The sequence below is a fragment of the Cervus elaphus genome, chromosome 17, assembly GCF_910594005.1.
Source record: "Cervus elaphus chromosome 17, mCerEla1.1, whole genome shotgun sequence".
Taxonomy (NCBI): domain Eukaryota; kingdom Metazoa; phylum Chordata; class Mammalia; order Artiodactyla; family Cervidae; genus Cervus; species Cervus elaphus.
The window spans coordinates 7705745-7725783 of record NC_057831.1 but is presented as its reverse complement, the minus strand read 5'-3'; the positions used below and the strand labels follow the sequence as shown (position 1 = coordinate 7725783).

At 40.3% G+C, this 20039-nt stretch overlaps 1 long non-coding RNA gene across 1 annotated transcript in view; it reads left to right on the top strand.

The window, feature by feature from the left end:
* The window catches only part of LOC122673619, a 76575-nt gene extending 60997 nt beyond the window's left edge, over positions 1-15578 (top strand). Inside the window, exon 3 of the long non-coding RNA XR_006334752.1 lies at positions 15467-15578. This is a non-coding gene — a long non-coding RNA (uncharacterized LOC122673619). The remainder of the gene's footprint in view (positions 1-15466) is intronic.
* The last annotated feature ends 4461 nt before the right edge of the window (positions 15579-20039 follow it).

Sequence of the window (20039 nt, the reverse complement as noted above, 5' to 3'; positions counted from 1 at the left end):
CTGGTTAAAAGTCTTCAGCCATATCTTTCAGTGTTATCTCTGCTTGCTTGCTTTGTCTTTGCCTTGACAGGGGACACTGACTCCCCTTACGTACCGTACAGGCCGGGAGTGGGAGCGTTATCCTTGTTGACTACTGCTATTTTCAGGCAATACCCCTGCTCTTCTGAGTTTTCCCAGAGTGGGATGGAGTTTTAGTTATCTTAAAAGTAGCAGGGCTCTCAGAGAGTCTTGCATATAGTATTCATTGTACTGCATATTCCATTTTATATAAGACTTTAGCAACCATGGATTTTGGTAACCATAGCCCAGGGCTATTAAGGGGTGACTGTAGTTTCTTTCTGTTAAAACTCTTGCCTGTATTTGTTTTTTTTTTTTTTTCCTCTAGAACTCTTTCCTGGGACCAGAATATAACTCAAAGAAACATTGTTCCAAGCAGTCTTTAAAATAAGCAGAGAATCTTTAATTTCTTCAAACTTTCCACTCTCCATTTTTAAATGTTAGGCTGCACGTACAGATTTACTCCTTTTGCTAAGTGTTCTGCTTCTTCATCTGTTTTCTAATCATCATTACATTCAAGGAATTCTCTATCATTTTTGTATTATTAGAAGAAATAAAAATGTATTTGCCTAAGAAAAAAAAAGAAACATTGTTCCAGATATATCAGAGAGTAAGGATTTTGATTATGAAGTTTTCAGCTTTACGTCCTCTGAATGTTATACCTGAAAAACATGAAACTAACATAGTTCTTCTAAATATTAAATATCAAAATAGTCATTTTAGAAGGATAATGTGAAATAATGTGGTTGCTAAGAACACTTCGGAGCTAATGTAGTGCACAAGAAAGTAGATGAAAACTCATAATTTTTTATGTAAAAATATTTCATATACTTGTTTTCATTTCTAGATTACAGTGTATTGGCAAAGCAGTAGTTTTCTCTGAATTTATAATTTGGTTTGTCTTCATGAAATGTTTATCTCTTTCTAACTCAACCTTTAACCCTAAGAGACATTTGAGCCCTAGGAAAATTATCCCTTTGGCACAGGAATTTTTCACTTTGAATGACTTATTATTCAGTTTTGGTTAAAAGAATTTGATTAAAAAGATTAAGTACCCAAGAAAATGTATAATCTGCAATTTTAGAAAAAAAATTTAATAATCAAACATTCCTTTTTCATATGCTCGTAATTAAACCCATGGTCACCATAATTTCTAAATATATGTCATTCATCCATCATCTCAAATCTCTAAAGTAGCTTCTTGGTAAGAATAAATGATATATTGAATCATGACCAGTTTTATTATTTAGCATAACAGCTTAGAAATGAATCTATCGTCAGAATTTTTTTTTAACCTATTTATATACCCAAATATGGCTTCCCAGGTAGCACAATGGTAAAGAATCTACCTGCCAGTGGAGGAGATGCAAGAGACGTGGATTCAATCCCTTGGTTGGAAAGATCCCATGGAGAAGGAAATGGTAACCCACTCCAGTATTCTTTCATGGAAAATTCCATAGACAGAGGAAGCTGGCTGACTGCAGTCCATGGGGTCACAAAGAATCAGACATGACTGAGTGACTGAGCATGCACACATGCATATCCCAATATAGAAAACAAACCTCTGGATAACAGAAAGATTAATGAGCAATATGGTCTCTAGAGGCCCTCACTATCAGTTCTCAGTCCTGTCTTGTGAAAAAAATCTTCTAAGCTAAAACCTTCTCTTCTTTGTGAATGTAATGTGGTTTTTCTTATAGAAAGTGATCACATATTCCAAGAGTCTAATATAATGTATTTGGTTGTCTATTTCACTTCTCTTTTTGAGTATAAGACAGTTCAAGCCAGAGATTCGGCTCTTTGGTTGGATCTCCTCAAAGTAATGGGGTTTCGCTAATAGCTCAGTAAAGAATCTTTCTGCAATGCAGGAGACCTGAGTTTGATTTTTGGGTTGGGAAGATATGCTGGAGAAGGAAATAGCAACCCACTCCAGTATTCTCTCCTGGAGAATCCCATGGACAGAGGAGCCTGGCAGGCTACAGTCCACGGGGTCGCAAAGAGTCAGACATGACTTAGCCACTGAGCTACCACCACATACCTCAAACTGATGATGCTACCATTAAAACAACAATAATTACAAAATGTGAAATCTGTGGTTACGTAGACTCTAAACTTCGCTGTTACAAGTAGAACATGATTGTGAAAGTGGATTATTTTCCAAATTTTACAGTAATAGACATGACTTTTTTTTTTAAGTTGCAGTTGCCGATCCCCAGAAAATACCATTGACTCTATTGAAACCATTTATTGGTGTTACAGTAAATACACATACTTTATTGTTGTTGTTGTTCAGTTGCTAAGTTGTGTCTGACTCTTTATGACTGCTTGAACTGCAGCCCACCAGGCCTCCCCGGTCCTTCACTATCTCCCGGAGTTTGCTCAAACGCAAGTGCATTGAGTTGGTGATGCCATCCAACCATCTCATCCTCTGTTGTTCCCTTCTCCTCTTGCCCTCAGTTTTTTCCAACATCAGTATCTTTTTTTTCCCAATGCGTCAGCTCTTCACATCAGGTGGCCAATGTATTGGAGCTTCAGCTTCAGTATCAGTCCTTCCAATGAATATTTAGGGTTGATTTCCTTTAAGATTGACTGATTTGATCTCTTTGCTGTCCGAGGGACTCTCAAGAGTCTTCTCCAGCCCTGCAGTTCAAAAACATCAATTCTTTGTCATTCAGCTTTCTTTATGGTCCAACTCTCACATCCGTACCTGACTACTGGAAAAACCATAGCTTTGACTATATAGATGTTTGTCAGCAAAGTGATGTCTTTGCTTTGTAATATGCTATCTAGGTTTGTCATAGTTTTTCTTCCCAGGAGTAAGTGTCTTTTAATTTCATGGCTGCAGTCACTGCCGTGATTTTGTGAAGTTGCTCAGTCATGTCTGACTCTTTGTGATCCCGTGGACTGTAGCCTACCAAGCTCTTCTGTCCGTGGAATTCTCCAGGCAAGAATACTGGGGTGGGTAACCTTTCCCTTCTCCAGGGGATCTTCCCAACCCTGGGATCGAACCCAAGTCTCCCTCATTGCAGGCAGACACTTTACTCTCTGAGCCACCAGGGAAGCCCTGATTTTGGAGCCCAGGAAAATAAAATCTGTCACTGTTTTCACTTTTTATCCATCTGTTTGCCATGAAGTGATGGGACCAGAGGCTATGATCTTAGTTTTTTGAATTTTGTGTTTTAAGCCAGCTTTTCCACTCTCCTCCTTTACCCTCAGCAAGAGACTGTTTAGTTCCTCTTTACTTTCTGTCATTAAAGTGGTATCATTTGCGTATCTGAGGTTCTTGATATTTCTCCTGGCAATCTTGATTCCAGCTTGTGATTCACCTGACCTTTGTAGACCTTTACTTTTTCACATAAGTAATACATATTTGCCCCTTCCTTTTTCCTTCCTGTTTAACAGAATCACACAGCTTTTCTTACAGTGAATATGAATTATTTTCCTTTTTTGACTTGAGCAACCACCAAGCAGTATAGATTTGGGGAGAAATAAAGGGATCTCATCTAAAGTTTCTTTTTTTTAATATGAAGACAGAATTTGTAGGTCAGAGTTGTTTAAGTATTATGCCTTAGTTTATAAGTTTAGGCAAGTCATTAAACTTCTCAGGACTTCATTTACCTCACCTGTGAAATGAAAATCATGGACTAAATTACAAATTCTTGCAATGCTAAAAATTTCAGTTATTATTTGATTGATGTAAATCTGTCTAAGATTAAAAATTGAAAGTGGAACAATAGCTTTTTAACAATCATAAAAGAATTATTAAGCACTAAATTATGCATGGCAATATTTTTCTATAAAATTTAAAAAATTAAGTGTCTTCTTTGAACCAGCTTACATTTAAAAATGAAAAGTCAAATAGGTCACCAGATCCATTAAAGAAGACATTCAATATATCTTGACATTTCTTCATTCAACCTAGTCATTTACATCTCTTAGCTAGACCTTGTGCAGGCAACAGAGGATTCAGAGATGAATAAAACATGGCCTCTAACCTCGAGGAGTTTACAGTTTAACATGTTTAAAAGTCACTGCTAAATTATGACCATAAAGACCTGAATAGCAAATTTGTAAATTGGGATTTTGCTTATTCTTTAGAACTGACATTATCTTCCTTTACTAAATTAGTCAGGGAGTTATTAAGTTAGTCAGTGTAAGTGTAACTGTAGGCTTGATAAAGGAAGGTACAGGTCTTATTTGAAGCTGTAATGCAGTATAATCACTTAGTCCAGTGATTAGAATGGAGAGATACTTGATATGTTTGGTGAAGTGAATTAAGGGCATAAGATACATTGACATTTCTTACTATGATATCATTTTTGCTTGTTTACTTTGGAATATACACATACAGACTACTGCACAAAATACTGTTGTGTTGCTCAATGAGTTATGGTAAAGTAAGCACCTGTATAACTACTACGGAGGTTAATAAAAAGATCATTGCCCCCTTTTAACTCCTACTCCTTCCCTTCTTCCAAAAATCACACTGATTTCTTGTGCTATCCACATGGCCCAAGAGGCTGCCAAAAGCATTACTCAGCTTGTCATCACCTCTGGTGGGATTAGGAGACACTAAGTGGGACTTTCTAGGCACGCTTCTCTGCGTGTCTTTCTTCTGACTCTCGGTCCTTGTAATTTGGTCTGCCATAATGGATCACATTATTGTTACTATCACATTTTATTATCATATTATCACATATTATCATTATATTATATTATATACTATATCATATCATATTATCACATATCATTATATTATCACATTATTATTATTATCATCATTATTATTGGAAGATGACAATATTTTAAGCCAAGGCACAGAGGTCATATTGAAAAGAAATACTAACTTTAAACAATTATAAATATATAATCTTCCTGCCACTGCAGGAGATGCAAGTGACATGGGTTTGATCCCTGGTCAGGAAGGTCTCCTGGAGTAGGAAATGGCAACCCACTCCAGTATTCTTGCCTGGAAAATTCCATGGACAGAGGAGCCTGGCGGGCTACAGTCCATGGGGTCGCAGAGTCAGACACAGCTGAGCAACTGAGCATGTGCTATTTACCATTATTTGGTCTTCAGTTTTGAACTTTATAGTTAAATACACAGGTATTGTTCAGTTCAGTCACTCAGCCGTGTCCAACTTTTTGCGACCCCATGGACTGCAGCATGCCAGGTTCCCTGTCCATCACCAGCTCCCAGAGCTTATTCAAACTCATGTTCATCGAGTCGGTGATGCCATCCAACCATCTCATCCTCTGTTGTCCCCTTCTCCTCCCGCCTTCAAACTTTCCCAGCATCAGAGTCTTTTCCAATGAGTCAGTTCTTTGCACCAGGTGGCCAAAGTATTGGAGTTTCAGTTTCAACATCAGTCCTTTCAATGAATATTCAGGACTGTTTCCTTTAGGATGGACTGGTTGGATCTCCTTGCAGTCCAAGGGACTCTCAAGAGTCTTCTCCAACACCACAGTTCAAAAGCATCAAATCTTTGGCACTCAGCTTTTTTTATAGTCCAACTCTCACATCCATACATGACTAGCGGAAAAACCATAGCCTTGACTAGATGGACCTTTGTTGGCAAAGTAATGTCTCTGCTTTTTAATATGTTGTCTAGGTTGGTCATAGCTTTCCTTCCAAGGAGTAAGCATCTTTTTATTTCATGGCTGCAGTCACCATCTGCAGTGATTTTGGAGCCCCCCAAAATAAAGTCTGACACTCTTTCCACTGTTTCCCCATCTATTTCCCATGAAGTGATGGGACCAGATGCCATGATCTTAGTTTTCTGAATGTTGAGCTTTAAGCCAACTTTTTCACTCTCCTCTTTCACTCTCATCAAGAGGCTCTTCAGTTCTTTGCTCTCTGCCATAAGGGTGGTGTCATCTGCATATCTGAGGTTATTGATATTTCTCCCAGCAATCTTGAATCCAGCTTGTGCTTCATCCAGCCTGACTCACTGGAGAAGGCCCTGATGCTGGGAAAGATTGAAGGCAGGAGGAGATGGTTGGATGGCATCACTGACTCAATGGGCATTAGTTTGAGTAAGCTCCAGGAGTTGGTGATGGACAGGGAAGCCTGGTGTGCTGCAGTCCATGGGGTCACAAAGAGTCAGACACAACTGAGCGACTGAGCTGAACTGAACTGATAATGGCATGTATCCACCATTGTAGGATCACACAAAGTATTTTCACTACCCCCAAAATCCTCTGTGTTCTGCCTCCCCACAACACTGGCAACCACTGATCTTTTTGCCGTCTCCATAGTTTTACCTTTTCCAGAATTTGAGTAGTTGGAATCATATGGTATGTAGGTAGCCCTTTCACACTGGCTTATTTCACCTAGTAATATGTGCTTAAGGTTTCTTCGTGTCTTCTCATGGATTGATAGCTCATTTTTAGCTCTGAATAATACTCCATTGTCTATTTACACCACAGTGTATTTATCCTTTCACTTTCTAAAGGATATCTTGAATGCTTCCAAATTTTGGCAGTTACAAATTAAGTTGATATAAGCTTCCATGTTCAGATTTTCATGTGGACATAGATATCAACATTTGAGTAAATACCAAGGATTGTGATTACTAGATTGTATTGTAAGAGTACAGTTTGTTTTGTATGAAACTGCCAGACCATCTTCCAAAGTGGCTATATCATCTTAACATTCCCGTTTGCAGTGTGTGAATTTGGGTTGCTCTGCATCCTCTCCAGCTTTTGTTGTCAGTATTTTGGATTCTGGCCATTCTAATGGATATATAATGGTATCTCTTTGTTTTAATTCTCAGTTTGCTAATGACATATGATGTTGAACATCTTTTCATATGTTTACTTGCCATCTGTATGTCTTCTTTAGTGAGGTGTCTGTTAAGACCTTTCGCCCATTTTTAAACATGAGATTATTGATTTTCTTTTTGAGTTTTAAGAATTCTTGTAAATGGATGATAGTCCTTTATCAGATATGTCTTTTCTAAGTATTTTCTCCCAATCTGTTGGTTATCTTCTCCTTCTTTTGACATTGTCTGTTGCAGAGCAAAATTATTTTTAAATTGGAGGGTAATTATTTTACAGTGTTGTGTTGGTTTCTGCCATGCAACAAATCAAATCGGCCTTAAGTGTGTATATATATACCCCTCCCTCCAGAGCAGAAGTTCTTAATTATAATGAAGTCCAAGTATCAGTTGTTTCTTTCAAGCACAGTACTTTGGGTATTGTATTTAAAATATCATCACCATGTCTGTCGTCTAGATTTTCTTCTATGTTTTTCTGGGAGTTCTATAGTTTCTTTTTTAAAGCACTACAGATTTTTTAAGCTGTATTCAGACAAGTTGGTATACAAAATTTAGCATGAACAGCATAATGAGTCTGCTTTCTTTGGCTGGGCTGCACAGAATGCAGGGTCTTGGTTTCCCCCCCAGGTACTGAACCTGCACCCTCGGCAGTGGAGGTGCAGAGTCTAAGCCTTGGACCACCAGGGAAGTCCCAGGAGTTCTGTAGTTTCGCATTTTTAATTTATATCTAGGATCTGTTTGAGTTAATCTTTTTGGACGGTGTAAAGTCTGCAAAGATTCTTTTTTTTTTTTTTTTTCATGTGGATGTCTAGTTGTTCTAGCACCATTTATTGAAAAGATTATCTTTTTTCCACTGATTTGCCTTTGCTCCTTGTCAAAGATTAATTGACTGTGTTTGTCTGGGTCTATTTCTTGGTTCTCTATTCTGTTTCATAGATCTGTTTGTTTCTTCTCTTGCCAATATCTTACTGTCTTGATCACTGCAACTTTATAGTAAGTTTTGAAGGCAGATAGTGTCAGTCCTCTGACATGCTTTTCTTTACTTAAATGTTCCTTCCTAGTTGCTCCAGTACCTCTGCAACTACTATATTTCAATGAGTGTGCCTGTCTGTGTTTTAATCCTTCTTGCTCTTTTATGGTCTGTCCTGATCAGCTTACCACTTTGCTTTCTTTATTTAATAATCCATATTGAAATTTATAGCTAATTGTTTTTAAATTTACATGTGGCAAGCTTCTTCCCTGAACCCCTCTGATTCTCATCAGAAAGAAGTTCCACTGAAAGTAAGGAAGATCAACAGATCTCCACAATAATTGCCTCAAGTTCCCATATATCCCCCTGGCTTGCACTGTCATACTTGCCCATGTATTTCATAATACCTTATGTCATATCTCTGCATATCCCAAGACAGAATGTTCTTCTTTCTGCCAGCCCTTGAATTGACTAGTTGCTCCTCAGGCCTGATTTCTCCTTCTACCTACAAGCAGGCTGAGGTCTCCCTGAACTGTACTCCAGCTTTATTCATTTCTATTGTATTTCCTCTACAGTACTGAGCTCAGTTGTTGTAATAGATTTCTCAGTTTTCTGAGGAAAAGGAGAATTTCTTATTAATTTTGATACTCACAAACAACTATCCCAGTGACCAGTATATAGCAGTTGCTCCATTATGTATGTATGTTGAATTCCTGATTAAAACTAAAGCTACTGAGCCCCTGCTTATTGCAACTAGAGAAAGCCCACACAGCATGAATTTTAGTCATCTGTGATAATGAAATTTATAAAAATTTAAACAGTGCAAAAGCTAGCATCAGTTCCTCATTGGTAGTTAAGTTGTTTTAATAGATCCCCCTGAGGACTTTTCCCATTCAAGTATTTTGTGATTTAAAAAATGTTCAGTTTTGTTCACACTTTGAAACAGTTAACTGACAGAGATATGAGTAGATGGTAGGAAAAAAATTCAGAAGAATCTAGGAATTCCTAGATTTCTAGATAAATTCCATAATTTGTAAACTGAAAAATCAGTCCTTTAGTAGATAATAAACTGTGTAATTTCTTGTGAAGTTATTTCCATTCCTTTGGTGAAAGTGAAAGTCACTCAGCTGTGTCCAACTCTTTGCAACCCCGTGGACTATACAGTCCATGGAATTCTCCAGGCTAGAATACTGGAGTGGGTAGCCTTTCCCTTCTCCAGGGGATCTTTCCAACCCAGGGATCGAACCCAGGTCTCCTTCATTGCAGGCAGTCTTTACCAGCTGAGCCACAAGGAAAGTCCAAGAATACTGGAGTGGGTACCCTATCCCTTCTCCAGGGGATCTTCCCGACCCAGGAATCAAACCATGGTCTACTGCATTGCAGGCAGATTCTTTACCACTGAGCTATCAGGTATTTACATGTATTTTAATGGTTCTTTGTTTTTATATTTCTGAGCAATTTCAATCATATAAAACTTTAAAGATTTTTATTCACAGAAGTATTGCATTTTTTTAGCATGTTCTGTGAAAAACTTCATTCAGAACTGGAATTATTAAAATTAATATTAATCTCTAGAGATATATTTTTCAGCAGATGAGAGAATACTTAGGCTATTAAACCTAATTCATAAATCACTATGTAGGGTAACGAGACTTTAATGTTCTCTTCAATTTTTCCATTAACTTGAAGTGTCCAGGGCTTTTAAATAAGTTATTTTGGTACAATCACTATGGGACAAATATGACTCTGTTGCTATGGAAAACTTACTCCTTAAATGTGCATTTTCCCTTCTATATTGAGATCTCTTAATTCCTTTTCCATACTCCCATAATATAACATATCAAAGACTATAAGTATTCTAACACTTTTCTGTTATGATTATTGATATGTAAAATATGTATCAGAGATTATGGTAATTAAAATTAAAAATGAAGAAGAAGTAAAAGTTTAGCTTTTTAAAGGTAACAGTATTGTAGCTACCAAGAATCAGAGCCCACCATTAATTCTATAAACTACTAAAACATTTGTATGTCATAATCCAAATATAATAATGGCCTGATTTATATAACTTGATAGAAAAATTGGAAGTTTGAATTTTAAATGTGTAAATCAAAGTTCCCAGAAGTGATATGTCTGAATATTTAGTACCACATAATGCTCCAAGAAGATAAATTTGAGAAATGCATTCTTAGAAATTCAGCTTGTATGTTATATATGTCTTATAGTTATGAAAGCTGTTTAATCTAGTTTAACACTTTACTAACTTGATATTGAAACAGTTATTTTAATAATTAACATATTAGTTGATTTTGGAAATCATTTAACCAAACTCACTGTAAGAAATATTGCAGTATGTCAGTAATCTAAAGCTAATGTAGTAATATGTACTTATTTATTAATTTTTGGCTGTGCTGGGTCTTCATTGCTTTATGGGTCTTTCATAGCTGTGGTGAGAAGGGGCTATCTGATTGCAGTGCACAGTGGTGGCTTCCCTTGCTGTGGAGCGTGGATTATAGGGTACATGGGCCTCAGTATTTGTGACGCGTGGGCTCAGTAGTTGCAGCTTGTGGGCTCTGGGGCACAGGCTCTAGCTAATTGTGATCTACAGGCTTAGTTTCTCTTAGGCATGTGGGATCTTCCCAGACCAGGGACTGAACCCATGTCTCTAGCATTGGGATTCTTCACCACTGAGCCACCAGGGAAGCCCAATAATATGAACTTTTATCATGATATAACTTCCAATTTACTTCTATGGATTTGCAAATATTTGCATCAGACAATTGAACATAACTTTAAAAGGTGAACAGGTAGAATTATTTCCGAATTTTTTTATTCTCCAATCACGTAGTAAGATTAGCTTCTAAAAATAAAGCCTGAAGATGGAATGTAATATTTTGGAGGATATTTTAACAATAGGTAGATTAGGTAATCTGAAAATCCTCCCAATAAAAATGCCAAATTTAAAGCAAAATAAGATGAATATATTTGAAAGAATAGCTGGAATTACAGTAAAGTGAGGGAAGTCCTTTTGGGTCACAGAGAAAGGTGGCATGTGAAGCAGGCTTTCCTGGATTGAGGTTGTAGATAGGTGAAACCTAGGAGACAATCTGAGAGCTGATTTTGTTGGAGCGCTGGAAAAGGAGGGCTAAGGGAAAAGTAGGGAGTTAGTTTGGGTTTTAATGGTGATCCAGCTATAGGTTCTTCTCATGATGAGTGTATAGAATCATACTCTGTGTATATCAGGGCTTTTGGAGGTCTACCCTTCAGGGAAATGGTGGCTGAGAGAAATCTACTCACTTGGACAGTGTGATGATAGGAAGCTTGTTGGGGTAGTCATAGGCCCTGTATGGAAATAACCTGATTTGCTGAGGATTTGTTAACATGGATCAACCCATACAAGTTTAGGTTTCGAGTACCTGTGAGGTCCAGGAAACCCCAAGCTAACAAATTAACAAAACAAGTGGTCTTTACTTCACACCTACTAGGATGGCTGTAATCAATAAAACAGAAAGTAACAACTGTTAGCCAGGATGTGGAGAAATTGGAAGCCTCATGTATTGTAGTGGGGATGTAAAATGATGGAGCTGCTAAGGTAAACTGTGTGTTGGTTCCTCAAAAAGTTAAACACAACATTGCCATATGGCCCAGCAATTCCCTTCCTAGGTATGCATCTAAACAAATGAAAAGCCGGGACATAAGTATTTGTACACCAATTTTCATAACAGTTCAGTTCAGTCGCTCAGTCGTGTCCAACTCTTTGTGACCCCATGGACTGCAGCACGCCAGGCCTCCTTGTCCATCACCAACTCCCGGAGTTGAATCAGACTCATGTCCATTGAGTTGGTGATGCCATCCAACCATCTCATCCTCTGTCATCCCCTTCTCTTCCTTCTTTCTTTCCCAGCATCAGAGTCTTTTCAAATGAGTTAGTTCTTCTCATCAGGTGGCCAAAGTATTGGAGTTTCAGCTTCAACATCAGTCCTTCAAATGAATATTCAGGACTGATTCCTTGAGGATGGACTAGTTGGATCTCCTTGCAGTGCAAGGAACTCTTAAGAGTCTGCTCCAACATCACAGTTCAAAACGCATCAATTCTTCGGCGCTCAGCTTTCTTTATAGTCCAACTCTCACATCCGTACATGACTACTAGAAAAACCATAGCCTTGACTAGACGGAGCTTTGTTGGCAAAGTAATGTCTCTGCTTTTTAATAAGATGTCTAGGTTGGTCATAACTTTTCTTCCAAGGAGTAAGCATCCTTTTATTTCATGGCTGCAATCACCATCTGCAGTGATTTTGGGGCCCCCCAAAATAAAGTCTGTCACTGTTTCCACGGTTTCCCCATTATTTGCCAGGAAGTGATGGGACTGGATGCCATGATCTTAGTTTCCTGAATGTTGAGCCTTAAGCCAACTTTTTCACTCTCCTCTTCCACTTTCATCAAGAGGCTCTTTAGTTCTTCTTCACTTTCTGTGATAAGGGTGGTATCATCTGCATATCTGAGGTTATTGATATTTCTCCTGGCAATCTAGATTCCAGCTTGTGCTTCTTCCAGCCCAGCTTTTCTCATGATGTACTCTGCATGTAAGTTAAATAAGCAGGGAGACAATATACAGCCTTGACATACTCCTTTTCCTATTTGGAACTAGTCTGTTGTTCCATGTCTAGTTCTAACTGTTGCTTCCTGACCTGCATACAGGTTTCTCAAGAGGCAGGTCAGGTGGTCTGGTATTCCCATCTCTTTCAGAATTTTCCACAGTTTATTGTGATCCACACAGTCAAAAGCTTTGGCATAGTCAATAAAGCAGAAGTAGATGTTTTTCTGGAACTCTCTTGCTCTTTTGATGATCCAGCAGATGTTGGCAATTTGATCTCTGTTTCCTCTGCCTTTTCTAAAACCAGCTTGAACATCTGGAAGTTCACAGTTCACGTATTGCTGAAGCCTGGCTTGGAGAATTTTGAACATACTTTGCTAGTGTGTGAGATGAGTGTAATTCTGTGGTAGTTTGAGCATTCTTTGGCATTGCCTTTCTTTGGGATTGGAATGACAACTGACCTTTTCCAGTCCTGTGGCCACTGCTGAGTTTTCCAAATTTGCTGGCATATTGAGTGCAGCACTTTCACAGCATCATCTTTTAGGATTTGAAATAGCTCAACTGGAATTCCATCACCCCCACTAGCTTTCTTCATAGTGATACAGCATTGTGCAAAACAGCTGAAAGGTAGAAACCACCCAAGTGTCTATCAACAAATGGATGGATAAACAAAATGTGATTTATACTCCACTATGGAAAGGGATGAAATCTTGATATATGCTACAACATGGATAGACACTGATAATATTTTAAGTGTAATAAGCCATACATAGAAAGGCAAATATTGTATGATTTCTCCATTTATACCTCCATTTATAAGAAGTATCTAGAATAGGCAAATTCATTGAGATAGGAAGTAAAATAGAGGTTAACAGAGGTTGCGGGAGTAGGAAAGGGAGAGTTATTGTTTAATGGATACAGAATGGCTGGAGGCAAAATGTTTTGAGCATAACAGTAGTTCACCCAACACTGAGAATTTATGTCATGCCACTGCACTGTTGTTGGAAATATAAGTGGGTACTGCCATTACAGAAAGACTCTACTATGGAGGTTCCTCAAAAAAAAAAAAATTTTGGTAAAGAAAGATAGAACTACCACATGATCCAGCAGTTTCACTTCTGGGTATTTATTCAAAGGAAATGAAAGCACTCTTTTAGATATCTGAACTCCCATGTATATTGCAGCATTATTCACAATTATTCCAAGACACGGAAACAACCTGTGTCCTTAAATGGAGTAATGCTTAAATAAAATGTGGTATGTGTATTCAACAGAATATTATTCAGCTGTTAAAAAAGGAGATCTTGCCATTTGTGACTGTGTAGATGAAACTTGAGGGCATTAAGCTAAGTGAAATAATTCAGACGAAAACAAATGCTGTATGAGGTCACTTACATGTGGCATCTAAAGAGGTTGAAGTCGTAGAAATGGAGAATAGAGTGGTGGCTGCCAAGGGCTGGGGTTGGGGGAAATGAGGGGATATTGGTTAAAGAGTGTGAACTTCCCATTGTAAGAGGGGTACATTCTGAGGCTGTAATGTGCAACATGGTGACTATGGTTTCCAATACTGTATTGTATGCCTGAAATTTGCCAAGAAAGCATATCTTAAATGTTCTCATCATCACCACCACCACAACAACAAAATGGTACTTATGTGAGGCGAAGGATGTGTTAGTTAATCTTATTGTGATGAACATTTTGCAATGCATGTGTATTAAATGTGATGGTTATCACATTGTACACTCTAAAATTATCCATTGTTAAGTATCAATTATATCTCAGAAAAGTTGGAGAAAAGAATGTAATTTTAATTTCACCTACCTTACTGTTATGGACTGAATGTTTGTCTCCCCCAAATTTACATGTTGACATTCTAACCCAATGTGATGGTATTAAGAGCTTTTAGCTTTGAAAGGTGATTAAATCGTCAGCATGGAGTCCTGATGAATGGGATTAGCGCTCTTATAAAGGATACCTCAGAAAGCTCTATACCATGCAGGACACAGCAAGTGAGCTCTCGCCCGACACTAAATCTTTTGGGACATTGATCTTGGACTTCCAGACTCCATAACTGTGGGAAATAAATGTTTGCTATTAAAGCCATCTGTCTATGGTATTTTTGTTACAGCAGTTCAAATGGACCAAGATACCGATAACCAAAGTTTCTTGGGTACTCTCAGGGGTTCAGACTACAATTTGAAAATCATACTTTGAGAATAAGATTATATGACTAGATTAAAAGCACAGTTATATGCCATTCATAAGAAAAATGTCTAAAGTGTAAGTTGAAAGTATTTACTAGGGTGACAGAAAATAGACCAAAAAATATGCATGTGTTGTTAGAATCAGGCTAGGTAGGCTTTAAGGCAAAATGCATTACTAAATATAAAGAGAGCAACAATATTATGGTTAATATTCTTCAGGAATGTCTAATAATCCTAAATTTATAATGAACCTAATAAACTATCATCTCAATATATAAAGACAAATTTAACAAAGACATAATGATAGTGAAATGTATTACCATAAGGGCTTCCCAGTGGCACTAGTGGTAAAGAACCTGCCTGCCAAAACAGGAGACGTAAGAGATGCAGGTTCAATTTCTGGATCGGGAAGATCCCCTGAAGGAGGGCATGGCAACTCACTCCAGTATTCTTGCCTGGAGAATCTCATGGACAGAAAAGCCTGGCAGGCTACAGTCCAAAGGGTTGCAAAAAGTCAGTCATAACCAAAGCAACTTAGCACACACTCACATATTACCACATAGTGTAATATGTTGACATGTATCTGTAATTACTAGCTTCTCAGAGAAATGAACAACAAAGTAAACAAGCTTGTTCTAATTGACCTACAGATATGCTGACACTGTAACTGATGCCAGATATTTCATAAAGTGTGTGAGTTTAACCTCTGTATGCTGAAGGTTAAAACTGTGGCTCTCAGAACCTTATGTTCCCATTGAGATGCTTCCTAATAAAGATTGAATTAATTTAAGGGGAAATAATTTAGGCTCTAGGATTCTTAATTAACTCTTTTGAGTATTGAGACATTTTATTGCACTTTTAGGAAATACTGCTTGAAGTGACTACTGAAAAGATGCTGCTGCTGCTGCTGCTGCTGCTAAGTCGCTTCAGTTGTGTCCGACTCTGTTTGACCCCATAGACGAAAGCCCACCAGGCTCCACCATCCCTGGGATTCTCCAGGTAAGAATACTGGAGTGGGTTGCCGTTTCCTTCTCCAGTGCATGCATGCATGCTTAGTCGCTTCAGTCGTGTCCGACTCTGTGCGACCCCATGGACTGCAGCCTGCCAGGCTCCTCTCTCCATGGGATTTTCCAGGCTTGAGTACTGGAGTGGGTCTCCATTGCCTTCTTCAAAAAGATGCTACAGCTACTCAAAATAAGTATAGCTTTCCCTACTCAGAATAAGTATAGCTTTCTTCTAATAAAGAATAGTGAGGAAACTTCTCTATGCTCAAGAACGTGGAAGTAAAGAAATAAGATTGCCTCTCAGAGATAAACTATTAAATCAGTTCATACCGGATCAGAAAAAGAGATATTCAAGAATTCACTTCTCCCTGTTCTGCCTGTAGTCCGAGTCCCCGGTCGGGAAAGAAGACTCCTCGAAACAATGCAACTCGCAATAGGGGAATTTATTACTGACTCGAGCCAGGGCCTCCTGCTCTCACCAGGTGTGTGAGGACGAAAGGCCCCGAGCCCCAGTTCTCTCGGGTATTTATTAGGTCAAAATAAGCAGCAGGTAGTTGGCGCAATCGGATTGGTTACACAGTGGGTGGTTGGCGTAAGTGGATTGGTTACACAGTTGGAAGGTAATTTTTGTTGGCCCAACGTGGGGCTTTCAGCTTTCCCCTGATAGGTTCCCTTTTTTCTGGCTAGGCATATGTTGCTTGGCTGGCTCCAGGAGGCCTGATAATTATGTTACCCTGGGAAACCAGGCCTACTCCTAATCTAGGCTGCCTGCCATGGCATTAGCCGTGACAGCCTCACATTTCCCCCTGTCTGTTGTTCAAGTAGAGGAATCTTCTTCTTTGCCCTGTGAAATTGACTGATATTGTTGTCTCAATATCATAATGTGGATGGTATTTAGGCGCTCCCTAATAAATGAGATCAGACGGTTTAAAATGCATGGACCAAAGGTCAGTAAGAATATTAATATTATGAGTGGACCCAGGAGGGTGGAAATCAAACTGGTCAACCAGGGGGAGCGCTGAAACCAAGATTTAAACCAACCTTGTTGGGCTTTTTGTTCTCTCTTTCGCTGGGCTAGTCCCTCTCTTACTTTCTGGAGAGATTTTTGTACCACCCCTGAATGGTCGATATAGAAACAGCATTTTTTTCCCAGTGCTGCACATAATCTTTCTTGTAGAAACAACAAATTTAAACCTCTCTTATTCTGTAACACTACTTCAGCAAAGGAGCTCAAGGATTCTTGGAGGTGCGAAATGGACTGTTTCCGTGGTTTCGCAACCCCAAGCGGCGCAATAAAAAGAGTCAACTCCCCCACATTTTTCAATTTGGTTTCGATCTCTTTTTCCCCCCAGGCAGACATAGACAGGCACCTGTTCGTAGTACTGTGGGCCTTTTTGCTCACAGTTACAGGTGAACAGACCGAAAGAGCCGTGGGCAAAGAACTTGGTCAGTTGGTGGGGACCAAACCCACTACCGTCAGCCGCCAGCACGCACAAATCAAAGGTCAGTACTGGCCACCATGTCCCTTTGGGGGCCACTTTGGAGCTCGAATTAAGCACTTCTCCAGTCTCAGGATTGTAGATCATCTAAGTCAGGTTAGCCGGCTGATGGGGGTTGTGGCTGGTTCCTCCTGGGCCGATGAAAACTGTTATTAGCAGGAGAGTTAAGAGGGCTCTCGTCGTACGAGTTTCAGTTTTAAAGGATGTGACGGGTGAGGTCTTGCCTCCCCTTCTGCTTGCATCCTCTCTTGTTCTTCCGGGGTGGCTTGCCACAAGTGATTGCAGTGAACCCAGGGCCCGATCCCATCGACCTTAACAGCAGTAGGAGTGGTAAGGAGAACAACATAAGGGCCTTTCCATCTAGGTTCTAATGCTTTAGACTGGTGTCGTTTTACCTAAACCCAATCACCCGGGCCAATATTATGTGAGGGGATGGTTCCCTTGCTTGTTCCCTCGTGTATCTCTCGAATTAATTTTTAAACATGGCTATGCACCTTGCTTAATGCCATCAGTGTTTGCTGGAATTGTCCCAAGGTAGGGGGTGGTAGGCATTTTCTCTCGAATATAGGACACACAGGAGGGGGTCTTCCATACAGAATCTCAAAAGGGGTAAGATTCAGCTTATAAGGGGGTGTTACGCGCTCTAAAGAGTGCGTAGGGAAGGAGGGTCACCCAGTCCCCACCAGTCTCTATTGCCAACTTTGTCAAAGTTTTTTTTAGGGTCCGATTCATTCTTTTAACCTGTCTTGAGCTCTGGGGATTATATTCACAATGTAACTTCCATTTTGTCCCCAGAGCTTGGGCTAGCCCTTGTACAATCTGGCTCACAAAGGCAGGTCCGTTATCAGAGCCCATAGTCACTGGCAGCCTGTACCTAGGCACTATCTCTTCTAAGATCTTTTTTAGCAACCACTGTTGCTGTCTCTCCCTTAGTGGGGAAGGCTTTTACCCACCCCGAGAAGGTATCTACAAGAACCAACAGATAGCGATACCCGTACTTGCCTGGCCCTACCTCAGTGAAATCTATCTCCCAGTGTTGCCCTGGCTCTTCCCCTCAGTACCTCGTTCCAGTGTGCTGCCTTTTCTGTCCTCATCAGCTGGCACACTTTGCAAGCCTGGATTATCTCTCATACAGTTGTATTTTGTCGAGGGAACCTCAGGCAGGCCATCTGGAGAAGAGTCAAGGTCTTTTTTTTTCCTCAAGTGTGTAGTTGTGTGCAGGTGTTCACATAGGTGATGATCCAGGATGGCAGGCAATATCAGGTTGTTGTTTTGATCTCGGTACCATCCATCTTTGTCATCTTTCTGGAGGGTGGTATCCTCATTGATCCAAATGAGGTCAGGGAGGGAATAGTCGGGGACTGAGGCAGACTCCCCATACCAGGAGGTGGAAGTCCCATGGCTAATGTGGGGGTGGCGTAGTCCCAGCTGGCCGCTTTTAGTAGGGCCCGTCTGAGTGTCTGGAAAGCCTGTTTTATTGGCTCAGTCCAAGTCCAGTTTGGGGTCTCTTTACTTCCCTCATACAAGGGCCGGGCCTTCTCAGCAAACCCCATGATCCACAGTCTACAATATCTAACAGTCTCCAGAAACTCTCTCATCTGGCGGGGGGTCTTGGGCTCTGGTATCTGCAATATTGTTTCCTTCATGGCCTGAGTTAGCCACCTTTGCCCCTGCCTGATCTTATACCCCAAATAGGTGACCTCTTGCCGAGATATTTGCACCTTCTTTGCGCTAGCACGATATCCCAAGGTGCCTAGAGTCTGTAAGAGGTCACCGGTGGCACGGCTGCATGCCTCCTCTGTGGTTCCAGCCAACATAAGGTCATCCACATATTGCAGCAGGATGACCTCTGGGTGGCGAGTCCGATATTCATAGAGGTCTTCACTCAAAGCCTCATTAAACAAGGTAGGGGAGTTTTTTTTTTTTGAACCCTTGTGGGAGGCGGGTCCAAGTTTGTTGTACTACCATTTGGCCTTCCCCCTCAGTCCACTCAAAGGCAAATATCTCCTGGCTCTGGGCCGCCAGGGGTAGGCTGAAAAAAGCATCTTTCAAGTCCAACACAGTGTACCAAGTGTACTCAGGCAGCAGACTGCTCAGGAGGGTATACGGGTTGGGGACAGTAGGGTGTATGTCACTCACCCGCTTGTTGACTTCTCATAGGTCCTGGACAGGTCTGTAATCCGTACTCCCTGGCTTCTTCACCGGTAGTAAGGGGGTGTTCCAAGGGGATTGGCACCGCTTGAGAATTCCGGCATCCATGAGCCGCCGAATGTGGGGAGTGATCTCCCGCCAAGCCTCCTGGCTCATAGGATATTGTTTCACCCTCACAGGAGTCGCCTCGGCTTTTAGTTTGATAACGACCGGATGTCTCTGTTTAGCCAGTCCCATTCCTGCTGTTTTTGCCCATGCCAACGGGTATTTGTGGACCCACGGTTGTATATCTGGTGTTATAACCTCTGAGGGCTCAGGCACAAAAAGTCTGTATTCATCTCTTAAAGCTAGAGACAAGACATGTATCGGCTGTCCAAGTCCATCCGTGACTGACATTCTCCCAGGGTCAAAATGGATCTGAGCATTAACTTTAGTCAACAAGTCCCGTCCAAGTAGAGGGGCTGGGCATTCTGGTATCACCAAAAACGAATGGGACACCTGATGGGTCCCCAAATTTACTTTCCGTTCTGTGGTCCAACAATATTTTTTTTGTCCCCGTGACTCTCTGCACCAAGCTGGTTTTCTTAGACACTGGTCCCAGTTTTTGATTTAAAACAGAGTGTTGGGCGCCAGTGTCCACCATGAAGCCAACGGGTTTCCCCTCCACATGTATGGTTACCCAGGACTTGGGGAGGGGTGCCGAGTCTTGACTCCCCTAGTCACTGTCTTCTCCCACATATAGAACTCGAGTTCCAGGGGAAATTCTCTCTCTTTGGGTTGT